This window comes from Pan troglodytes, chromosome 4 (assembly GCF_028858775.2).
Source record: "Pan troglodytes isolate AG18354 chromosome 4, NHGRI_mPanTro3-v2.0_pri, whole genome shotgun sequence".
Classification (NCBI taxonomy): domain Eukaryota; kingdom Metazoa; phylum Chordata; class Mammalia; order Primates; family Hominidae; genus Pan; species Pan troglodytes.
The window spans coordinates 54,127,112-54,152,633 of record NC_072402.2 but is presented as its reverse complement, the minus strand read 5'-3'; the positions used below and the strand labels follow the sequence as shown (position 1 = coordinate 54,152,633).

Here is a 25,522-nt window from a genome sequence, read left to right as displayed (position 1 = left end):
CCCCCACCCAGTATAGGCCCTTGTCATGGAAAAATATGGCATATATATTTTAGGTGTCTATTTACTGAGAAATCAATCACCTACTAGCATCTACTACTTTATTTTAACAGATCCGCACTGGAATTTTAAATATTTTATTTTATTTTATTTTATTTTATTTTATTTTATTTTATTTTATTTTATTTTATTTGAGATGTATTTTTGCTTTGTTGCCCAGGCTGGAGTGCAGTGGCGCGATCTCTGCTCACTGCAACCTCCACCTCCTGGGTTCAAGCGATTCTCCTGCCTCAGCCTCCCGAGTAGCTGTGACTACAGGCACACACCACCACACCCAGCTAATTTTTGTATTCTTAGTAGAGACGGGGTTTCACCATGTTCGCCAGGCTGGTCTTGAACTCTTTACCTTGTGATCTGCCTGCCTTAGCCTCCCAAAGCGCTGGGGTTACAGGCATGAGCCACCAGGCCCAGCCCTGGAATTTTAAATATTTTAAAGTTAAAACTTAAGACTTCAGAATTTTCCAACTTCTAAGAGACTACTTCGAGCCCCAGAAATGTGCTTTCCTTCTTCTCTGTCATTACGGATATTTCACAGGAAGCTTGTTCAGCCTCCTCTTGCCTTCACAGCCTATGGTCAACCATCTCCAACTGAATTCTCTCTGAACTCTGAGATTTCCTAGTATTCTTAACCTTTCACTAAAAGTCATACTTACACTGGCCCAATCCATTTCTTCTGCCTTAATTCTGGGGTGTCACATTTTCTCTATTAGTCCATTTTCACACTGCTATAAAGAACTACCTGAGACTGGGTAATTTATGAAGAAAAGAGGTCCGATTAACTCACAGCTCCCCAGGCTTAACAGGAAGCATGACTTGGGGGTCTCAGAAAACTTATGATTGTGATGGAAGGTGAAGGGGAAGCAAGCACGTCTTGGCATGAAAGAGCAGGAGAGAAAGGGGATGTGCCACACATTTTTAAATACTCAGATCTCGTGAGAACTCACTCATTATCACAAGAACAACAAGGGGGAAATCCACCCCCAAGATCCAATCACCTCCCACCAGGCTCCTCCTCTGACACATAGGGATTACAATTTGATGTGAGATTTGGGTGGGAACCCAGAGCCAAACCATATCAGTCACTAAGGAAAGTCCTATGATAATACCTTGTAGAACCAAGCCACTCAACCAGCCCAAATGCTGGTCCTCCCTCACTGGACAGTCCCCTTTTTCATCTCTAATACACATCCTAATTTTCTTTCTTTTTTTTTTTTTTTGTTTTTGTTTTTTTGTTTTTGAGACAAGGTCCTGCTCTGTCATCCAGGCTGGAGTGCAGTGGTATGATTTCTGCTTACTGCAGCCTCTGCCTCCTGGGCTCAAGAAATTCTCCCACCTCAGCCTCCTGAGTACCTGGAACCACAGGTGAGTGCCACCACACCTGGCTAATTTTTATATTTTTAATAAAGATGGGATTTTACCATGTTGCCCAGGATGGTCTTGAACTCCTGAGTTCAAACAACCCACCTGCCTCAGCATCCCAAAATGCAGGGATTACAGGCATGAGCCACCATGCCCAGTCTACATCCTAACTTTTCAAGTCCTTTCAGATTCTCAAATATACTTCTTTCTCAACAAACAGCTTCATTGCCCACTCAACAAAAATTGAGCCAATTCTAGGTGAATTAGCTCAATTTTTCCTTCCTTCATATGAAATGTCATAGGTCATCAAACACAGTCTCTTTCTTGCCTTCAGTTTTTTTTTTAAGAGTCAGGGTTACTTTTTAAGTAGCTGGAAGTATAAACATGTGCCACCATGTCTGGCTAACTTTTTTTTCCTTTTTGCAAAGATGGGGATCTTACTATGTTGCCCAGGCTGATCTTGAATTCCTGGACTCAAGCAATCCTCTTACTTCAGCCTCCAAAATTGCTGGGACTACAGGCATGAGCCACCCACTGTGCCCAGCCTTCCCTCCAATCTTGAAGCAGTGTCTCTATTTCTTCCTGAGACCAATCCCTCCAGCCATGCTCCTGATTCTATCCCTGCCAGCTCTCTCCATCCTCCTCACCATTTCCTGCATCTTGAAGCCTTTGCCTTTACCTCCTGGATGACCAAGACAATTGCCTCTTTTGGAGAGAGACCATTTCTTTACCCTGTTTCTTTCAAAGTTTTCCTTCCTTTTATTGCCAATCTGCTTAAGAGACTAGCACACATTTATAAAATCCATGTCTTTCTTCCCATTCTTCCTGAGCCCCATAAATAAGCATCTGTCCTCACCAAGCCAATGAACCATTCTCACTATGGTCACTAAGAAACCCACTCATCACTATCCCAGGTCTCTGCTCTGAATTTGTCTGCCCCGTTTGCGTAAAGAATGGCCAAGTTCTTCTTAAGCCCTTACTTTTCTTCCTTTCCTTCACTCCACCCCCTCCTGTTCTGTCTCCTACCTCTCTGACTGCTCCTACCCAGTCTCAGTTACCAGCTCCCCTTCATCTTCATACCCCATAGGCAACATTCTCCAACACTCAGCTTTTTCTTCTACAGCTTCTCTCTTAGTGACTGCATACATCACATGTCTTCAATGATCATCTCCATGTAGAGGGCTTTCAACTCCAGAGCCTCCAGCCCTTATCTGTTTTATTGCACTTTGCTTTATTGCACTTTGCAGATACTGTGTTTTTTTGCACATCACAGGTTTGTGGCAACCCTGGTTGAGCAAGTCTATCAGCACCATTTTTCCAACAGTGTGTGCTCATTTCATGTCTCTGTCACATTTTGGTAATTCTTATAATATTTTAAAATTTTTCATTGTTATTGTATTTGTTAGGGTGATATGTGATCAGTGATCTCGGATGCTACTGTTGTAATTGTTTTGGGATGCCACAAACCATGCCCATATAGGACGGCGAACTTAATCAATGAATAATGCGTATTCTCTAACTGCTTCACTGACTGGCTTTTCCCATAAATCTCTCCTCTCCTCAGGTCTCCTTCTCCCTGAGACACAACAACATTAAAGTTAGGCCAATTAATAACCCTACAATTTCCTTGAAGTGTTCAAGTGAAATAAACAGTTACGTATCTCACTTTAAATCAAAAGCTTGGAAAGAATAAGCTTAGTGAGGAGGGCAGGTTAAAAGCCAAGAACAGCCAAAAGCTCCTGTGCAAGTTAGCCAAGGTGTGAATGTAAGAGAAAAGTTCTGAAAGAAATTAAAAGTGCTACTCCAGTGAATACATGAATGATGAGAAAGCAAAACAGCCTTATTGCTGATATAGGGAAAGTTTGGGCAGTCTGAATAGAAGATCAAACCAGTGACAACATTTCCTTAAGCCACAGCTTAATCCAGAGCAAGGCCCTAACTCTTCAATTCTACAAAGGCTGAGAGAGGTAAAGAAGATGCAGAAGAAAAGTTTGAAGCTAACAGAGATTGGTTCATGAAGTTTAATAAAATAAACTGTTTCCATAACAGAAAAGTACAAGGTGAAGCAGCAAATGCTGAGGAAGAAGTTGCAGCAGGTGAACTGGATAATCTAGCTAAGATAACAAATGAAGGTAGCTACACTGAACAACAGATTTTCAATGAAGGTAGCTACACTAAACAACAGATCTTCAATCTAGACAAAACAGTCTTATATTGGAAGATGCCACCTAGGACTTGCATTGCTAAAGAGAAGTCAATTCCTAGTTTCAAAGCCTCAAAAGACAGGCTAACTCTCTTGTTAAGGACCAATACAGGTGGTAGCTTTAAATTGAAGCCAATTCTCATTTATAATTCCAAAAATCCTTAAGCCCTTAAGAATTACACTATATCAACTCTGCCTGTGTTCCATAAATAGAGCCACAAGGACTAGATGACAGCACATCTGTTTAATTATGGTTTACCGAATTTTTTAAGCCCTCTGTTGAGATCTACTGCTCCAAAAAAAAAGATTCCTTTCAAAATAGTACTGCTCATTGACAATGCACCTAGTCACTCAAGAGATCTGATGAAGAACTACGAGGAGATTAATGTTGTTTTCATGCCTTTAACAAAATATTCATTCTGCAGTTCATAGATCAAGGAGTAATTTTGACTTTCAAGGCTTATTATTTAAGAAATATATTTTTGTAAGGCTGTAGCTGCCATAAACAGTGATTCCTCTAATGGATCTGGGCAATGTCAGTTGAAAGCCTTCTGGAAAGAATTCACCATTCTAGATGCCATTAAAAACATTCATGACTCATGGGAGGAGGCCAAAATGCCAATATTAACAGAAGTTTGGAAGAAGCGATTCCACTTCTCATGGATGGCTTTGAGTGGTTCAAGATTTTAGGGGAGGAAGTCACTGCAGATGTGGTGGAAATAGCAAGAGAACTAGAATTAGAAGTGGAGCCTGAAGATGTGATTGAATTTCTGCAATCCCATGATAAAATTTGAAGATTTGAGGAGCTGCTTCTTACAGATAAGCCAAGAAAGTGGTTTCTTGAGATGGAATCTACTCCTGGTGAAGATGCTGTGAACATTGTGGAAGTAACAACTAAGGATTTCGAATATTACATTAACTTAGTTGATAAAAAGCAGCAACTGGGTTTGAGAGGACTGACAGCAATTTTGAAAAGTTCTGTGAATAAAATGCTATCAAACAGCACTGCATGTTACATAAAAATATTTCATGAAAGGAAGAGTCAATTGATGTAGCAAATTTCATTGTTGTCTTATTTCATGCAATTGTCACAGCCACCCCAACATTCAGAAACCACCATCCTGATCATTCAGCAGCCATCAATGTCAAGGCAAGACTCTCCACCAGCAAAAAAATTACAACTTGCTGCAGGCTCAGTGATCATTAGCATTTTTTAACAACCAGTATTTTTAAATTAAGGTATGTACTTTTTTTAGATATAATGCTATTTGCACACTTAATCAACTACAGTATACTAGAAATGTAACTTACATACATTGGGAAACCAAAATGTTTGCATGGCTTGCCCTATTGCAATATTCACTTTATTGCAGTGGTCTGAAACTGAACCCACAATACTCCCAAAGTATGCCTATGCTAAGACACTAGCCCATTTCTGTGGCCTATTAGGTATCCCCATGTAGCGAGCCCGGGGATAGTCTGGTATGTGGAACAGAATGAGCATTTTTACCAATAGTTATATGGTTTTGGGCTTACTATATGTCAGTGCTTACTATATGTCAGAACGGCTTATAAAACTTTATAAATAAAAACACTTTACAAATAATAACTAATCTAATCTTCACAATGATCCTGTGAGGGAAACGATGTTAAAATTCCCATTTCACAGATAAGAAAACTGAGGCACAGCCAACTTAGGTCATTTTTCCCAGGTCACACAGCTAATAAGCAGCAAAGCCTGATTCCAACCCAGACAGTCTAGCACCGGAGTTCCTACTCTTGATCACTACCATAAGCTGCCTCCAATCATACTGCCTTTCTGCCTTTGAAAGTACTATAGAAATCTAATTATTATTATTAAATGAAAAATCTGAAACATAAGCACACCCTTGCACTTCGATTCTCTTTCCTGAGATCCTTGTTGGTTAAGGACATCAATCCTGTAAACTACAACCTCAATACCAGCTTTACTCCCTCTCTTACACTAAAGCCCATTGTTGCCAAATCTTATTGTGTTCAACTCTGAAATGGCTGTCTTATTCTCACTGTCAGTGCTTCCACTCAAGCCTATTTCATTGTCACCTAGGCTACAAATGGTCTCTGACTTAGGATGGTTCAACTTAGGATTTTTCAACTTTGTGATGGTGCAAAAGTAAACACATTTGGTAGAAACCATATTTTGGATACTTTTTTCACTTTCAGTGCAGTATTCAATAAATTACATGAAATATTTATGTAATTTACTTTATTACATGATTTACATTAGGTGATTTTCCCCAACTGCAAGCTAATGTAAGTGCTCTGAACACATTTGAGGTAGGCTAGGCTAAGCTATGACATTTGATAGGTTAGGCATATTAAGTGCATTTTCAACTTATGATTAGTTTATTGGGACATAACCCTATCATAAGTTGAGGAGCATCTGAAGAAAGACAGACAGACAGAGAGAAGGAAGGAAGGAAGGAAGGATGGAGGGAGGGAGGGAGGGAGGGAGAGAAAGAGAGACAGAGAGACGAAAGAAAGAAAGAAAGAAAGAGAGGCTCTCCCTCTCCCTCTCCCCACGGTGTCCCTCTCCCCACAGTCTCCCTCTCCCTCTCTTTCCACGGTCTCCCTCTGATGCCGAGCCGAAGCTGGACTGTACTGCTGCCATCTCGGCTCACTGCAACCTCCCTGCCTGATTCTCCTGCCTCAGCCTGCCGAGTGCCTGTGATTGCAGGCGCGTGCCACCACACCTGACTGGTTTTTGTATTTTTTGGTGAAGACGGGGTTTCGCTGTGTTGGCCGGGCTGGTCTCCAGCTCCTAACCACGAGTGATCCGCCAGCCTCGGCCTCCCGAGGTGCCGGGGTTGCAGATGGAGTCTCGTTCACTCAGTACTCAATGGTGCCCAGGCTGGAGTGCAGTGGCGTGATCTCGGCTCGCTACAACCTCCACCTCCCAGCTGCCTGCCTTTGCCTCCCAAAGTGCCGAGATTGCAGCCTCTGCCTGGCCGCCACCCCATCTGGGAAGTGAGGAGCGTTTCTGCCTGGCCGCCCATCGTCTGGGATGTGAGGAGCCCCTCTGCCTAGCTGCCCAGTCTGGAAAGTGAGGAGCGTCTCTGCCTGGCCGCCATCCCATCTAGGAAGTGAGGAGCGCCTCTTCCCAGCCGCCATCCCATCTAGGAAGTGAGGAGCGTCTCTGCCCGGCCGCCCATCATCTGAGATGTGGGGAGCGCCTCTGCCCCGCCACCCCGTCTGGGATGTGAGGAGTGCCTCTGCCTGGCCGCGACCCCATCTGGGAGGTGAGGAGCGTCTCTGCCCGGCCGCCCCCTCTGAGAAGTGAGGAGACCCTCCGCCCAGCAGCCACTCCGTCTGAGAAGTGAGGAGCCCCTCTGCCCGGCAGCCGCCCCGTCTGAGAAGTGAGGAGCCCCTCCGCCCAGCAGCCGCCCCGTCCAGGAGGGAGGTGGGGGTCAGCCCCCGCCCAGCCAGCCTCCCCATCCGGGAGGGAGGTAGGCGGTCAGCCCCCACCCGGCCAGCCGCCCTGTCCGGGAGGGAGGTGAGGGGTCAGCCCCCGCCCGGCCAGCTGCCCCGTCCGGGAGGTGAGGGGCGCCTCTGCCCAGCCGTCCCTACTGGGAAGTGAGGAGCCCCTCTGCCGGGCCACCACCGCGTCTGGGAGGTGTACCCAACAGCTCATTGAGAACGGGCCATGATGACAATGGCGGTTTTGGTGAATAGAAAAGGGGGAAAGGTGGGGAAAAGATTGAGAAATCGGATGGTTGCTGTGTCTGTGTAGAAAGAAGTAGACATGGGAGACTTTTCATTTTGTTCTGTACTAAGAAAAATTCTTCTGCCTTGGGATCCTGTTGATCTGTGACCTTACCCCCAACCCTGTGCTCTCTGAAACATGTGCTGTGTCCACTCAGGGTTAAATGGATTAAGGGCGGTGCAAGATGTGCTTTGTTAAACAGATGCTTGAAGGCAGCATGCTCATTAAGAGTCATCACCACTCCCTAATCTCAAGTACCCAGGGACACAAACACTGCGGAAGGCCGCAGGGTCCTCTGCCTAGGAAAACCAGAGACCTTTGTTCACTTGTTTATCTGCTGACCTTCCCTCCACTATTGTCCTATGACCCTGCCAAATCCCCCTCTGCGAGAAACACCCAAGAATGATCAATAAAAAAAAAAAGAAAGAAAGAAAGAAAGAGAGAGAGAGAGAAAGAAAGGAAGGAAGGAAGGAAAAAGAAAGAAAGAAAAAAGAAAGAAAGAAAGAAAAAGAAAGAAAGAAAGAAAGAAAGAAAGAAGGAAAGAAGGAAGGAAGGAAAGGAAGGAAGGGAAGGAAGGGAGGCAGAGAAGCAAGGGAGGGAGGAAGGAAGAAAGAAAGGGAGAAAGAGACCTCCTATATTTTGGGACAACTGGTGAAATTTGAATAAAGTTTGGAGATCAGACTTCAGATATTAGATATTACCACATAGGGGTAATGGGGTATGATGTCTGCAACTTACTTTCAAATGGTTTAGAAAAGTGCTCTTAATAATATGTATATGTTAAAGAACAAGAGAATGATAAAGTAAATGTGGCAAAACGTTAACAATTGGTAAATTCAGATGAAGAATATCCTAAAACTTTTTGACAATTCTTGCAACTTCCTCTAAATTAAAATTATTTCAAAAAGTTTTTTTAAGCTAACAAATCTTGCTGCCCTGGCACACACAGAGCTGATCATGGCCTTCCCCTGCCACTCCACTCCTCAGATCCCCTCACCAAAGTGTCAATGGCTCCCCATGCCAACCCAAAAAGTCCGAAGAGCTCATCTGGTATGCAAACCATACTACCATATGCTTTCACCTCTGTCATTCCAATTTCATGGTGCTCTTCCCAACACTATGCACTCTACACCCTCCCCACTGTTTGATGTACCATGCCCCCTGACCCCACCCCAGCCCCCCGGCATTATTCCGCTTCAAAGCCTTTGAAGAGGCTATTTCCTTTACCTAGAGTAAAACAACCTTTTTTTCCTAAAGATAAGCATCAGTCACATCCTTGCCTCAAGGCCTAATTTGAATCCTATTCTTTCCAAGTCATCACTCAGATCCACCCAGTTGGAATTTTTTTTATCTTCCCAAGGCAGGTGTTGACCTCTGTGTTTGGCTTACTATCTCAGTCCCTTTGAGCTATATTAAAAAAAAAAAAAAAAAAAAAAACCTTAGACTGGGCAATTTATAAACAACAGAAATTTATTGCTCATAGTTCTGAGAGCTGTGAAGTTCAAAATCAAGGCACCAGCAGATTAAATGTCTGGTGAGGGCTCATACCTTATAGACAGCACCTTCTATGTGTCCTCACATGATGGAAGGGGCAAACAGGCTGCCTCAAGACTCTTTATAAGGGCACTAATTCATTCATGGAGAGAGAGCCCTCACAACCTAATCACCTCCCAAAGGCCCCCCTCTTAATACCACCACTTTGGTGATTAGGTTTCAGCATATGAATTTGAGAGGGATACAAAAATTCAGACTATAGCACTTACCTCCACTCCTTATACTGGAAATTTCATTTATGTGTCTTTCACCCACCAAATTAGGAGTTTGCAGAGGCTGGTAAAAATGTGGTTTTCATCTTTATAACCCTTGTCCCTTTTTAAATAATTTTAAAAACGTGTGCTGCCAGGGCTGATCAGCAGATTCAAGGCAACAGGGGAAGTCGCAGTTCTGGCAATGAGCTTCACTAAACATGCGAAGTCATTCAGACACACTTTCCACTCTCCACAGCTCCCAGCTCTGCAAGGAAAGGCAGAGAGGAGAGACATCCTCCACAGGCTCACCTTACCCCCAACAATGTTCCTGTATGGAGCTCCTCCCCTTTCCAGAAGCCCCTTCATTCGGTCAGGTCAGTTTGTCACACCCTGCCTCAGACCTTCCAGCAAGATCTGTGCAGCTGCTGCTGGCAGTGAAAGGATGTGTGTGAAGCTGCTCTAGCTGCAGGTTAGAGCTTCTCCAGGACTCTAAATGCTTGAATGGCTTTATTTTCAATACTTTACCTTTTTTTAAGAAAAAATAAATTTAAGCCTTTTGAAAAAACGTATGTAAAAGAGTCTTTTTTTAACTCCTTAGAAAGTTCTAGATAGAAAACAAAATAAGGGTGCTCAAAAGGAATAGAAATTCAAATCTGTTTGCTTTCTAGGTCTTCTCTCCCCTAATGTTATGCTCCCTAAGCACCCTGTCTTTCTTTCTTCTAGTGCCCATAGGTTTTGTTCAAATCAAGGCTCAGTTTCTTCTTCCATCTCTTCCTTCTACTGACAGAGACTAAGGCTCAAGGGCAATTAAGTCACTTGGCCAAGGTTATGTTGCCCTAAAGTGGCTCTAGGTTTGTTAGTGGGTTTATACATCCTACAACTGGAGCTTAGGATCAAACACTGAGATTTGGGGATTGCACATGTAGTTATAGCCAGAAGAGCCAGGTCCTTCAAGGAGAATAAGGAGAAAAAATATAAGGCCAAGGTCTGGACATTGGGAAACCTGCACTTAGGGGACACAGGAAGTCATCCTATGACGAAAATGGCTTTCCATTAAACTCTAAGAGATTACTTCCTAAAACTCATTCTATAATAAGGAAAACAAAATATACCACTCTTGAGTAAGATCTAAATACAAGAACCATTCTTTTTCCTTTCATTCATTTAGCAAGTATTGATTAATGTCTATCATATACTAGAAATGTTTCTATGTTCTAAGGAGACAGTAGTGTACAAAACAGACTAAGTTCCTGTTTGCAGAGAATTTACCAGAGCTAATCTTGTAATATCTGAAAAATCAGAGACTTCCTAAAACAAGCTATTTATTCTCTATGAACTTCACTTCTCTCATCTGTTAAATGAAAAAAATAAAATAAAAATAAAAGACAATTACCACCCACATCACATAGAGTTGCAGGGAAAGCTGAGTGAAATGTCATATAGAAGGTGCCTAACATAGAGTGACATTCAGTAGATAATCAATAAGGGGTAATAACTAAATCTGATTACATACTACCAGAGTTGTTATCCTTCACTATCCCTCAGGACTCAATCTAACAAATAATCCTGTCAGCATGTTCTAAATCCAATCATTCAGATATAACCCTAGAGATTTTTGCTATTTCTGCATTCAAGTCTGCACTACACTCAATACTTTTTCCTCATTCCAACTAATAACTGTAAAATCATAGTTTTTACATGCAAGTTTTATATATTTCTAATCCACATTAAAATCATCAGTAACTATTAAAATTTAAAAGTTCATGCATGTGACATAGCACCTAAAAGTAACTGAGATGTCACCGGAAGTCTGTTGGGTCTACTTTGGGAGATACTTCTCCACAGGCTCGACTTGGCAGAACTGATCACAGTATCTAAATTTGGCTTCTTTAAATGAAACACATTTTGGAGAGCTCCACAGTCTGCCATCCTCTCACAATCTCCACTGTTACTCTCCTAACACAGCCCCTGCCAAGACTGTCATAGCCTCCCAACTTCCACCCTTGCTCCCTATAGCCTGTGCCCCACACAGCAGCCAGAATCAGACCATGTCTCTCCCCTGCCCCAAATCCACCAATGGATTGCCATGGCACTTAGAAAGAATGTAACGAGCTTACTGTTGTCTACAAAGGCCTTGCGTGATCTGGTCCCTTGTTGTCTCCCCCACCTCAGTTCCTACCCTTCTTTCCATTGGAAGTACAGCTGCTGCAGCACCAAACGTCATTCAGACAGCCTTGCATCCACTAATCCCCCTGCTTGCAGCACACTTTGCCCAGATTGTCATGGCTCACTCCCTCATTTCAGAAGCCTTCCCTCAACACTAATCAAAAAAGCACCTCCTCCATCATTCCCTTTCTGCTCACCTTGCTTTATTTTCTCAATAACCCTTATCACGGCCAAGCATTAAATTATGTATTCACACATTTGTTTAATGTCTGTCAATCCCCATTAGATTATAAACTCTAGGATGGCCTCCATTTTGTCTACTTTTACACTAGTATATTACTAATGCCTGAAATAGTATGGAAGTCACTCAACAAATATATATTTGTTGGTTGAAGGTATGTGTGACTGGGCAAAGTGGATAACCAGTATTCTTTAAAATATGTCCAGTTTGAAGTTCCTCTATGACATGTAGAATAGGCAGGAAGAAATGCAAACCTGGAGTTAAGGAGAGAGGAAATCAAACAGCAAGAGCATATGAAAGCATGATCAAAACCCCACAGACTCACCCAGCAAATGCTATAGTAATAGCGGCTCCAAAATACAGAAATTGATTAGAGATGGAATAGAGCTCAGGGATAGATATGAATAAAACTGAAAAAGAACCAACTTCATTATTCAAGAATTTGTGGCTTAAACTCAATTTGCTTTAAAAAGGAGGAGTTAGGGGAGAAGTGTGTAAGTAAATAAGCAAAATTTTAATTTTAGCCTGTAATAACAACTTACTCCCTGACCAAGCTTTAAAAACAGTGCTGAAAAGTAACCAGGTAAGTTGAGATTTTTCTGTTTGTTTGGTTTGATTTTACACAGTATGTAAAAGTTAAATTTCCAAAAGGGAGGCTGTTAAGATGGAGGAAAAAAGGTGAAATGACTTCTGGTAGACTGAGTGTATTAATGGCCCAACTCATGGCCTTCCTATGTATGCACACTTTGACTCATAACTTTACAATCCTCCACTCGGACTTGGAGTTCCACCACAAACTGCTTTGGCCAGTGGGGTGTTAGCAAATGTGACACACAAAGAGACTTGAAAAGTGCATGTGTGTTGCCAACTACCATTTTACACAACTGGACTTGCCCATGCTTCGACCCCAGACACCACTATGAAAACATCCCTGAGCTAGCCTGTTGGAGGGATATGAGAGACGTGGGAAGGAGCATTGACTTTACCAAGGAAGGTCATCTTGGCTTGCCAGCTAACTCCTAATGCATGAGTAAGGCTTGCTAAAACAATCAGAATCTGCTTAGATAACCAGAACTCCCCAGCCAACTGGTAGACTCATGAAAATCTTCAATGATTATCCTTTTAATCATTTATCCATTTAATCCAAAACTATGTTTTGGAACTGTTTGTTACACAACAATAGCTAACTGATACAACTTGGATAATTTCCTCCAAATAACAAAGGAGATTAAAAGAGGAGGTTGAAGGAGTCCCTTAAATTCAAATTCAAGGTCATAATTTTAAAATATTTTATCTAAAAGTCTAAAGCATTTAAAAAACAAATTCAGCAAAAGAATTCTGGATTTTCTGGTTAAATCTTTTTAAATCATTTGAAAACAAGATTATGAGAAAATACATTTAATGTAATTGCAATCCAAAGCTGAACCATTAGCATCCCAACCATTAGCATCCCCTTAAATTATAAAAATGGGGTGATTTTTTTTACAAGTATAAATAACTTACACTGAGTAAGCTGTCTGGTTTTCTTTACGGCCTCCAAGAAAAACAAAATGGAGCCACGTACGTTCACTTCATCCTTCAGTAATTCTACTCTAGCCTCATCACAGGGGACTTCTCATTTCCGTAGCACTAGAGTCTATTTTCATTAAAAGAAACGATTCCTTCCTTCATCTTTAAAACATTAACTACCTTCTTGTATATATACCAGATTCACTTAAAGAACTACAGCTAAAAGAAACCAGCAACTATTTGCTTCTATTCATGCTTTTGTATTGGCATAAGCACTACCTCTTTTCCCCTCCAAGGTTATCTTTTCTTTTTTCTTTGCATATTTCCCAGGAGCTCTGCACTAAAGCATAAACTTTCACATTAGAGAAGTGAATAATAAAGCAGACACCAGAGGAATACATATCCTGTTTGAAGAGGCTTTCTCACCCAGCCTCCTTCACGCTTGCAGACTCATACCCAGTGCAGTTGACAATTTTAGTTCACTCAGAATCCATTGTATATTCTTTTCCATAAACATACACATCTTTGTATGAGGAGAAAGTGAACCAAATTGAGAACATTATTAAAGACACAAGTAATAATATGCGCTGTAGAGCCTTCTAGTATGCTGAGTCTTATTTGGTCCTCCTTGTGTGGCAAGCATAGCCTGGATTCCCACCTCTGTTTTACAGGCAAGGAAACTGAGGCTGGCGGTGGCAATGTAACTTGATGTTTCTCCTTTATAAAGTGACTAAGTCAGGATTCAAACCCAAGTTCAAGATCCTTTTCTGTACACTATGCTTCTGAATCTTACAGCGTTGGGGAGGGGGGAAGTTTTCATGTAAAAGAAAAGGACAACAGACATATTTACATTTACTTTGAATAATTGCATGAAAAAAGGAGCTACCAACTGGTAATATCTCTAGAACAACATTCTACAGCACACAACAGAAAGCTATATAATTTTGCATCATGTTATATACTGATCACACTAGAGCAACAAATACTAAAATGAAGATTCCCAAACAACTTGGCTTGACAATCACAGCTTCACCACCTCTTAATATTCACAATGTGCTGTTTGTTCTTTATCCAACATAAACTACTGCAATAAATTCTTGTTTCTCCAAAATACATTTAAGGGATGTGGTGCTGCAAATAATTGAATAGGCAGGTTAGTGGAGACTACTAAATGTAGTAACATCTCATTTATTTCTGTCTCTGTCCAATTTTAAAGCTCTAGAACAGAGTTTGGTAAACTCTTTTGTAAAAGGTCAGATATTAAATACTTTAGGCTATACAGACCATATGGTCTCTGCGGGAACCACTCAATTCTGCCCTTACAGTGTGTGAAAGCAGCAGTAGATGATATATAAACAAATGAGCATGGCTGTGTTACAATAAAACTTTATTTACAAAAAACAGATTTGGCCTACAGGAAGTAGTAGTTTGCCAACCCTTGCTCTAAAACATAACCCTCACCCAGAAGGAAAAAATGCAGTCACGTCTTATTTACTCTCAGGGGAGAACTGACACCCTGAGTGACACCTATTCTCTCATTTTATACATAGGTTTTAGAAACTAGGCTATTTTCTTGCTTACAGCCTATAGCAAAATAGGAGCAGGAATTTTAAAGCAAGGGTACTAGTATAGGCAGTAGACTGAAGTCCAAACCCTTAGAACATCACCAGAGGGCTGATGCAGTAGAGCAGTCTGGGCCAGTTAGTGCAGGGGCAAACACTCTTCCTAAATCCCTTCATGTCCTCTTAATCATCTCAGTATCACCTCAATCAGTATCACCAAAGGAAGATTCCATTTAATCTCTCTAAAACAGAAGAAACAAAGATGCAGGGATCCTTTTGTAAAGACCCATGAAAACTGGCTATATCTAGAAGTTTTGAAACTGACTGAATAAACTTCAGCTATCTAGAAAATATATTTTGTGAAATAATCAGTTCCCCAAATAATAATAAGATGACAAACATTTATAAAACACTATGAGATATGCATCATTCGAAGCAATTTTGAAATTAATATACGTAAAATGTAAAGCATTTTACGTATATTAATTTACTTAATCTCTACAACAACCCAACCAGATAGGTACTATTGTTATCCCATTTTCCAGATAATTAAATGGAGGTACATGAAGATTAATTAGTTTTTCCAGAGTAACTCAGGTACTAAGTGGCAGAGCTGGGATCTGAACCCAGGCAGTCTGGCTCGAGAGACCACACAGTTATGGGTTGATGCAAAAGTAATTGCAGTTCTTGCCATTTTCATGACAAAAACCGCAATTACTTTTGCACCAACCTTTTGCACCAATAATTGCTACACTATGCTGAGGCATTACTTTATACCTATATGCGGACTGCCTTAGTTCAAAGACTAGAAATATAATACATATACTTAAAATATCTATTAAATAGAATATAATCTTCAGAATCTTAAAACTGAGACATATCAGTGTTTTCAGTGCCTCAGGGTGAAGAATGCAAGTGCCTATTATTATTGTTCAGTTTCACCAAAATAAAAAGATTGCTAGGATGTCAGATTCAGGATATTTTATTCTTTTGGTGTTGTATTTTAAATTGTTTTTGGAATGAGCTAGGGAAATAAACAACAAGTAAATGGAGTTATGGGAAAATTCTTTTTAGGCATTCCTAGTCTAATCAGATAAATATGAGAATGTGACATGAGTTCGTGCTTCTATTTTTTAGGTCAGGATATGAAGATTAAGACAGTTTCTATTTGTTGTCTTTATTTCTTAAGTAGCTTGATTGTAAATTTGGTTTATAGGAGGAAAATAATTTGGTTGTTAAAATAGCTGAGTTTATTATTGGCTTAACACCCAACAAAAATATTTTAACCTACTATATCCAAGATAAAGGACTAAAATTGGTTTGACAGGCTTATGACTTTTATTGAAACTGATGTTTTATTAACAGAAAATTAACAGATTTGGAGAGATTTTTTAAATAGAATAATCTGGAAAAAATTGTTTACTGAGAGGTAACTGTGTTTTTTTTATTTGTGATATAAATACTTTTGTTGATCCCTAGAAGTTCAGAGTGGAGAAAAATCTTCTAGCTTCTGAAAAACAGAAGCTACAAACCAAGCTTATGTTAGTTGCACCATTTGCTCGACTCCATGCAAGAAAAATTTCTCCAAAACCTACCTGTACACTTACTTTATAGCAGTTTTCCCCAATAAGAAGTTAGCATTTACTGCAAAGTTTATAAAATACCCAAGGAACTATGGAGAATGAATGAATTTTGATTAGCCATTTCATCTTCCTTGACAATTGTTCATTTTCTCCCCACCTTTTTATAAAACTACAAAGCAAGGGATTCAAATACCTGACATAGAAGAGGATGGGTGAGGTAAAGAGAGAAAAATATCCCAGGACTACTTTTTCACTGTAAGACATAAGTATTAAATCATAGCAATCTCTATAATCACAATGTTCAGTGATATTTTAATAGCCTTGGAAATTTTTTAACATATGGATCAAGAATTTAAAAGTAAAATCATTTTCCTAATTTCTTCCAGATGGTAAATATTATAATTTTTTCCATTACCTTATTGGTTACAAGGCATAGATTCTACATAGACATACTGAAGAACAGTAAGGAAAGAAAAGAGAAAAGAAAAAAAGGTATGGCAGAAATAGCTTAGTGGATCATTGTTGTGGACTGAATGTTCATATCGTCCCAAAATTCATATGCTGAGATCTAATTCCCAATGTGTTGGTGCTTGGAGATGGTGTCTTTGGAAGATAATTAGGTCATGAGAGTGGAGCCATCAGGAATGGGGTTCGTGCCTTTACAAAAAGAAGCCAGAGAGCTAGCTCACCCTCTTTCTGCCATGTGAAGGTAATAGGAGAATTCAGCCACTTGCAACCCAAAAGACAGCCCTCACCAGAACCTGACCAGGCTGGCACACTAATCTCAGAATTCTAGCCTCCAGAACTGTAAAAAAAAAAAAAAATTTCTGTTGTTTATAAGACACCCAGTTGATGATACTTTGTTACAGCAGCCTGAACTAAGACAATCACCAAACCAACTTTTTATTCTTCCCAGACACAAATAAGACTATAGCCCCAGCTTCCCTTTCACTATATGGGGCCATGTGACCAAGCTCTGGCCAATAGAAGGTGAGCAGACTTCTATGAGTTTTCTCCTTTGCCAAAGCACAGACACCAGGAAGCTGGTCGTGACAACAAGGTGATAAGAGTAGAGTCACAAGAACACTGCTTGAATGAATGAGAAGAATCTGCCCATCAAGAATACTCACTTTAGGCTTTGATTGAGTGAGAAATAAACTTCTCAGTTAAGTCAACAAGATTTCAGATTTTATATGTTATGGCAGTTAACATTACCAAAACTAACATGTAGAATCTAATAAGGACATCTAAAGCTCTGGAAATGTATTTCCTGGAATGGTACAACTTTATTCCTTTCTTGTTGATTTTAGATTTTATAACATAATTGTATATCTCAGATGTTACTATCATATCTTCCATTAAATATCATGTTTGTAGATAATTGTCCTAGCTGCAAAATATATAGATGCTTATAAATTTTGTTTTAGCAATTTTAAGTAGCAATATATATTGTCAGTACATCCTAAACTGAAAGGGCAGAGATCTGGATTCTAGTTCCAGGTACTCTAGGTTCCTGTCTCAGTTCTACTGTATATGAAACTTAAACCTGGTAACATCTTGGTTCCACCATTTATTTGTCAAATATGGTAACTGAATTAAATAAGGCTGGAGACTCTAAAAAGTAAAATTTTATAAGAAAATTTTCATGTTTCTTTTCTGGGGGTGGGTGGGGGACAGGGTCTCACTCTGTTGCCTGCCCAGGCTGGAATGCAGTGATATAATCACGACTCAACTGCAGCATGGAACTGACAGGCTTAAGTGATCCCCCACCTCAGCATCCCAAGTAGCTGGGACCACAGATGTGAGCCACCACACCCAGCCAAGAAAATTAATATATTTCTACCCAGTACTTTTTGTATATACTATAGATTGGTCATTCCTTCATTATTAACATAGAAAATATTTTGAGGAGAAAAGTAGCAACCTCATAATAACCCTTTTTCTTTGAGAATTATCCTAAAAGTTCTGCAAACATGAAATAAATGTCTAGTAGGTTATAAGCTCCTTAAGGAAACCATGTCTTGTTCATCTTTGTGTTTCTAGCACCTAACTCCTGATTTTTGCTGAATAAATAAAGTCTTATTGAGAAGTTTAAAAAAACATTATTTCACTATAGTTTTAAATTACTGAAGAAGTGTTCTTATCCAATCACCAAAGGTACAAAAAAGTCAGGTCAATGGCCCTAGATCCAGTTTTCAAATACTACTACAAATGAAATTGTTTCATTCCTAGAAAGTTCTCTCATGAATTTCTGGGTGAGCTGTGTGAGATAAAAGTGGAGATAATCCACTCCATTTTAATATGTTTTACTTATTGTGATTCCTCTATGATTTCTTCTATCTTTTAAAAAGGGTTCAACAGGTGAAATGGGTAACTGCTTTAGCATAACCAATATTGCTGTTAGGAAATCATCAAACTATAACAGCAGTGAGCTGAAACCACTGAAATGTAGGATGCAGCTATGGACATTATTCCAAAAAGCCTAATGATTTTCTGAAGCAGAACCACCTAAAAATTTGGGATTCAAAACTGTTAATTGATCTTTCAAATCATTCAGAAGGTCATTTTGACCATTCATTGCATCCCTGAGATGAAAAGACTGCTAGGAATAAGCATCACCTCAAAACCTACATGATTATTTCCTTAGCAAAATTTAATAATGAGAGTCAAGACAGGAATTTAAAAAAAAAAAAACCCAAGAACATCTGTCAGTCTAAATTTCCTAACCCACTTTTTCCTGTGAGGAAAATATGTCCTCTAAAACTTCGTCATTGGCAGCTCTAAATGTAGGCTGTGAAGGAATGCTTATCTAACTATTGGCTTAGTGCTGTATCTAAGTGGAAAGAAAATTACGGCACAAGCTTAACCAACAGGAACATTCATCTTGTTTGAGGGAAGCAAACATAGCTTAGAAAGTTAGTCAATCCAATCAATAAGAAATATATCTGATACTTTCCATTTTAAAAATTGAAAATTTGCAAAGAATTTTTATTAATATACTGATAATTATTGCAATATGTAATATTTATATGGCTATGGCACATGGAAGTTTACTAAATATGTTTTCACATACAATGCCACATTCATTTATCACAGTAAACCTATCGGTATTTTTAATACTCAAGTAATAGATGGATCAGCATTGAAGCTCCAATGGGAGATTCAATGGGAGCTTAAACAAATGTAAGGTCCAAAAGCCTTCATAACATTAGGATCAAACAGTGAAGATTTTCTTTGCTTCAAAAGTTTTGTCCATTACTGGGAATATGTTTTAGAAGTAAAGAGTCCTAACCCTAGCATGATGAGCTACAGTCATAATAATAGTGTACATGTACAGCACATTACAAATTACACGTTACAATGTTCTTTTGACAAGCACTTTCTCATTGTGATGTGGATATTCACCAATCTAGTAAAATACCAGAACATATATCATTATTTTCATTTTAAAGACATAGAGACTGAGGCTTAGAAAACGTTTCATGGCCTGAGCGTGGTCCCGTTGACTCTAAGATTAATTCACCAAAATGTTCTGCTTCTTGAAATCAGATATTAGAGGAACACAGTTATAGTTAAGCTGGAATCACTGATTGTCTAGAAATTAAATGAAAGCTCCTCTTCCACCAGTGTCTAGCTCCACAAAAGGAGGGACTTAAAGAAATGTAGGGCATTTAACTCCTTGGTGGTGTGCTTTTTCTGTGGGAAGAGGGATATTTGTTTCATTCGTTTTGTTCTGCTTTTTTAAAAACATGCTCAAGGTAGACAGCAACTCTTTTGAAAACACAAAGTAAGAATAATTAAATTCTTGGGCAAGCTGAAGAAATCAAATCAGTCCTATATATAACACAGGAAAAACGTTGGAGGGAAGAGCAAATTTTTCCAAAAACAAAATTCACCAAAAAAAAAACCCACTGGAAAATGTAATTCAATCAAAAAATTATATTTTTTTCAATTTGGATTTATGTCTTTGCTTCAGTAGGTAGTGTTAATAGTCTCCAAATGCCAGTGTGTATTCATGAACACTTAGCAAGTTCATGATGTGATACATTCCTTTTTGGATACATCTTTTGTCAAATCCATCTGTCTATGGCAGATATGCATAGTTTTACAGAACCTTATCTGCAAAAGAACTTCCACAGTTAGACAAAAATGGTTTTAGAAAATTGAGAGGAGTGGATAGAAGAAAGATCAACTATTGCTGTTTGGGAGTTTTTTTTTGCTTTCCCCACCATGCCTTGCCCCCAGCCCACTGTCCACTGGGCACCTGGCACCTCTAGACTCCATTTCTTAAAGCTCTGTTCTTTCACAAGTAAGAGATATGACTCTGGCATCTCAGGAAGAACTGAAGTGATGGAAGTCCCAGAGTAAAGTACCGATGCAAGACGTAAACACTCCTAGTATACACCCACCAGAATTTCCTTGAGCCTTGGTTTTAAACATCCTGTGAATTATATAGGCAGCTGATTAATGTTTGATAATTAAGCAATTTTATGTGATTCATCTCAATAAGAGCCCAAGCAAGCTAATGTAAACAATGAAGGCATAAAAAGGTGGAAGGAGATGTGAATACTACACCAAGTGGGCCACATGGACCCAAGGAAAAAGAGGAGCTGAGTTGAAGTCAGGAGCTGATTCAGATAAAGCAGCTTCAACTCTACTACTTCTTACTCTTAGATGGGCTCCAGACCACCTTGAGGGATGGGATTATATTTATTTTATAGATGCACTCCTTTCTCCCACTAATACAGTCAGTTAGGAATGTATAGCTAAGAATGAGCCAACCATTACTATTCGTGTCTATGGCTACAGAAACTCAATAAATCAACTCACTATTCTGGGTCAATAAATGAACTCATTATACTGTTTCTTCATGAAGTAAATGTGTTTCTAAAGGAATGTATTAAAATTACATTTTTAAAAATCTATGTATTTTGCATATATTTGATTGATACAGAAAAGGAGTCTACGTTGGCTACTTTTCTTTCTTTCTACAAACTTCATTCATTGGTGTGATCTGAAAGGGGATAATATTTCAGAAAGCAAAAATATTTTTAACAACAAAACTTTGTATTTCCAGTGTGATCTAAACACAAAATTATGCAAAACACAACTAATATTTCTCTCCTACTGGCTAAATCATGCCAGTTGTTTAGGTGCAATCAAAAATAAACCACTAATGTTATTTTTATAGGAATTGGCAAGTAATTGCCAACTACAGCTATTAAAAGTTTATATTTGCCACAGGAGCCTGTGATTTTAAATACTGTTCAAATGATTTATGCTTGAGAGTTATACATAGCACAAATATATACATTTGTATCTACAGGTCTAAAGAGGAAAAATTAGACAAAAAGCAACTTGAAAAGCAACCCCTTTTTTTTTTAATGACCTACCTTTGTGCTGTATTGAGAAAAAGTATAAAAATTATTTGGGAGGAAGAAAAATATTTCTAAGCACTAATTTCACAGGCAAAAGCCCTATTATTTTTTATGATAGGCTAGGGGAAATCAATAATGATTTAAAAGCAAAAAGTAAACTGCTCACATTTACCAGTCTATACTCAGTATTAATTCTACCCTGCAGTGTATGCTATAGAAGGTAATGAAATGCTGATGTTTTCTGGTTTTCCACTTCAATCTGCTCCAGCTTTATCCTAAACCTTGTCAGCAACAGAAGTTAGCCCCCAGCAATCATACAAACCTAATAACGGCTTCCCTGGCTTAATTTGATCTGCTCCAATCACAAATTCCAATCCACATACTTTCTTCTGTTATGGTTGTGTCTGTATGTGTTTAATGTAATTTTTATAAGGCTTTTTTACAACAAGTGCATGGTTTTTCATTCAGCCCTCTACCACATAAACAGAACCACTGAAGAGCATTTTTGTTCATATAAAAATGTTTTAGTTATTCATAGTGTATGTCTTCAATTGGCTGCAGATTACAGTGAACAAAAGTATTGCTGCCATCATTTTACATTTCTCCTGTTACTGTGCCCTATCTGCTGTGTACCCCTGTCCCCAAAGCATTTATTATAATATTTGCTGCTTGCTCTCAGTTTTGGACTGAGATGCTTGGGGGTGGGAAAACTTAAAACTTGCCTGACTCAAGTGCTCTCTAAGCTTTGATCCCAGCATCCTGCTTTAACCTGCTCCTGTTGGACCTCTGCCACTTTACTGACCCCATAAAACAAACAGAGCTAGCAAATGCATCAAACAGCCTCCTTCAAAATGCAGCTTGACTGTGATTCATGGCACAAAGCTGGAAAAACCCTGCCAGTTCTTAGAAGCTTTAAGATTCATCGTCTTGAACTTGATACACATAGTATAGCACCTTAAAAACGAATCATCTGCTAGTTCAGTATTTTCTACTTACAATCACTCCCTCCCAGGGCATGTAATTAATTTACTGAGCTTTAAAAAAAATATCAGGATTACTCACACAGTCTTGAAGATGCAATGTCAGCTATTTAGGACAGAAACATCCAAGGCCGTGTCAGAACTCAATTACGACTACATATGCATTAAGGCAGGAACTGGCAGGCCTCAGGGTACGCCAACTATAGGACTCGTGCTTCTCGTACGCTGGGCTATAATCTATGAAACTGAGCTCCAGAGCCAGCCAATCACTTAGCTCCTCATAACAAGTCTAACTGGCTCTGGAAAGCTGAAAGGGCTGCACTGGAACAACACAGATGAGATATTCTACACATTAATCTACTTATCTGGAATCACTTTGCCTCTAAAGGCCAGAGAAAAATCACAGCTTCCTTGTCGGAGGGGAAAAGGACAGGTGATCTGGGGAAAACGCAGCTACACCTGGAGCAAGGTCTCTTCCCGGCTTGGCAATCTCAGCTGTGCCGGCGCTACAGGACCCGAGCCGTCCCAAAAACCAAAGGGCAGGCACGGCAGCAAACGCCTGAGGTAATTTTCATCTTTCTTTTTATTTTTAGTAGAATAATGCAGACTGAAAGTGATAAGCATAAAGTCGCTGAGGCAACTAGATATGCTTCGATTTTATTTTACATTTTCCTATTCTAATCGTGTGCAGGATCATTTGTTATGAAGTCTGAGAAGGGGGAGAATTAATGTACCTGAAATAAACTTGAAACTAAAACGATCATTTGTGGAGGAAAATACAGGATTTTCCAGAACAGTTTCAGAGCTACCTTTGCAGATGGGTAGGCTTTTCACCCACCCACAGAAAGAAGAGTCAACGGGGCTGAGACAGGACAGGGATGGGTTTCAGGAGCACAATTAAAAGTTTTTCGTATCTTAAAGAAAATATCTATGTTCAGAGAGAAAATTGAGAAGATAAGTTACTGCCCAGTTCCTCTGGTCTTTGACACTTAGACCACATAAGAATGTTCCGTGGTAGAAGGGTTGGGACAGAGAATCTTAGGAATCCTAAGAGAGAATCAATACTGCTCCCCTACCCCAGGTTCTTCTTGTTTTCTTTACAATAGTATCCTTATTTCCCATTACATTTTAGTGTTAGTCATACCAATTACTTGTTACACCATACTTCTACATTTGCAGTTATTAAAGGATCTGCGGAAAACATTTTAAAGTCAAAATGATTATAGAGGCAACTAAAATAAGAAAGCAAAAAAATATGTGAAACTGACATACACATAACCAGAACACCACACCTCTTAGATACTTAATGTACTTAACCCAATGACAAATCCTTCCAAATCCTTAGCAAATTGTCTGTTTCTTTAATACATTTTGTAGCAAGTGTAACATTAGCAACGAAGAAAAACTTTGGCAATAAACTTGTACATAACTAAATCAATCCTTATGCTTTCATAGTGACGATAGAATATACATAATATTTTATTTGTTTTGTTGGACTTATAAAATCCTAAGGCAAGAAGCTGAGAAGAAAATTTTGCTTTGTTTAGTGGTGACATATAAACAGTAACAGAAGAGACATTTATGCACTTTTTTTGGCTGTAGATAATTGACTGAATTCAACTTGAGATTTGACACCAGAAAGAAAAACATTGCAATAGACAGAAAACAGAAAAAGTAATCCATTGGCAATTTCCCCCCAGGGTTTGTTCTTTGAATTGTCCAATCTGTGACTAGCCAGGGAAGAATATTTCTGCTCTGTTTAAATAGTTTTTATTTAATTAAACCTTTGTTTATTTGACAGTGCTGCTGCCTTCGGTGACTATATGAGAATGGAAACTTCTAAGGAAGCCAGGTTGTTAGAATTGTTACCCCCTTTACTCAGAGATAACATAGATTATCCAGGCTGAGATGGAAAACAAGCCCTTTATTGAATTTTCAACACAGACTCCCTGCTTCTCATCTCCTTAATAAAATTTCATTAAAATCCCCTTGAACTCCCATGTTCAAATCTCCATTTGTTGACAGACAAAGCCAACAATACTCTAAACTGAGGCCTGCAAGTCATTTCATTTGTATTTTTGTCCAGAAATTTCCCATAGGAAGACTTCACCTCCTACAACTCCGAAGAAAACCCTTACTGTCCAAGACAGTCGCCAGCAACCATCCGCAGTCATTCAAGTGGAAGCTTTCACAGCTTTTGTACATTCTCTGTGTCAATATACAACTGAGTTACAGACTGTCCCCAGGCTCCCTGACCCTTACAAACACTAAAAGTTTTGTTTGACTCAACTTCAAGCTGCTCATCTGTTAGTAAGTGATGTTCACTCCAGAACACATTCATGATGAGAACTTTCTAAAAGACCAGCACTGCTCTTCCCCTCCTATAATCATAATAATCATGATAACCTGAAACATGTTACTGGGACTCGACATTTTTCTGGGGATTGAAATCTTTAGTCCTTGGAGCTGTCCCATAGCAGGGGCAACCTCACACTGAAACAAAGGAAGTGATGTCCCATTATTATCCACCCTGAGCCACCATAATATGCTGTTTACATTTATTTTCTTCAGCCTGTGCAAAACAAAGCAATGGAAAAGGAAACTAAAAAATATACATACTAGTACCATTATCTTCTTTTGCCTAAAATTACTAATGCACCACGTCAGTCTGCTTCCTTCAGGCATCATTCTCAATTCATCAGGACTTGTATTAGCAGGTTCTGGCTAGAGAGACTATCTCCTGTCATCACGATCAATTAATGTTTTCTGGTGATCACATCAGGCCCTATCTAAGAAGCTCATGGTATACAAGGGTCACCCAAATAGCTGAGTGCAGTCCTTGCTCATATTTCCTTCATCTTAACCCCGCAAACAAGAATTAAGATGATCCCAATAAAAGAAAAATTGCTCAGGAAACTGAACCTTTTTCTGAACCAAGCACTGTCAGCAAATCTCAGGTATTAGAGCAACTATGGTTGATTGAAAAGTGTCTCA

At 39.3% G+C, this 25,522-nt stretch overlaps 1 protein-coding gene and 1 long non-coding RNA gene across 16 annotated transcripts in view; one reads left to right on the top strand and one right to left on the bottom strand.

Annotated features, from left to right (window-relative positions):
- The window catches only part of PDE4D (phosphodiesterase 4D), a 1,566,198-nt gene that overhangs the window by 1,506,913 nt on the left and 33,763 nt on the right, over positions 1-25,522 (bottom strand). For 2 of the 13 annotated variants that reach the window (XM_063810431.1, XM_063810424.1), the window contains exon 1: positions 22,611-22,735. The exons of the other annotated variants lie outside the window; for them this stretch is intronic. The gene's annotated coding sequence lies outside the window, so the exon portion shown is untranslated. Of the gene's footprint in view, positions 1-22,610; positions 22,736-25,522 lie in introns of those variants that run through there. 13 annotated transcript variants of the gene reach the window in all.
- The window catches only part of LOC134809959 (uncharacterized), a 63,485-nt gene continuing 60,766 nt past the window's right edge, over positions 22,804-25,522 (top strand). For all 3 annotated transcript variants that reach the window (XR_010156916.1, XR_010156915.1, XR_010156914.1), the window contains exon 1: positions 22,804-23,092. This is a non-coding gene — a long non-coding RNA (uncharacterized LOC134809959). The remainder of the gene's footprint in view (positions 23,093-25,522) is intronic.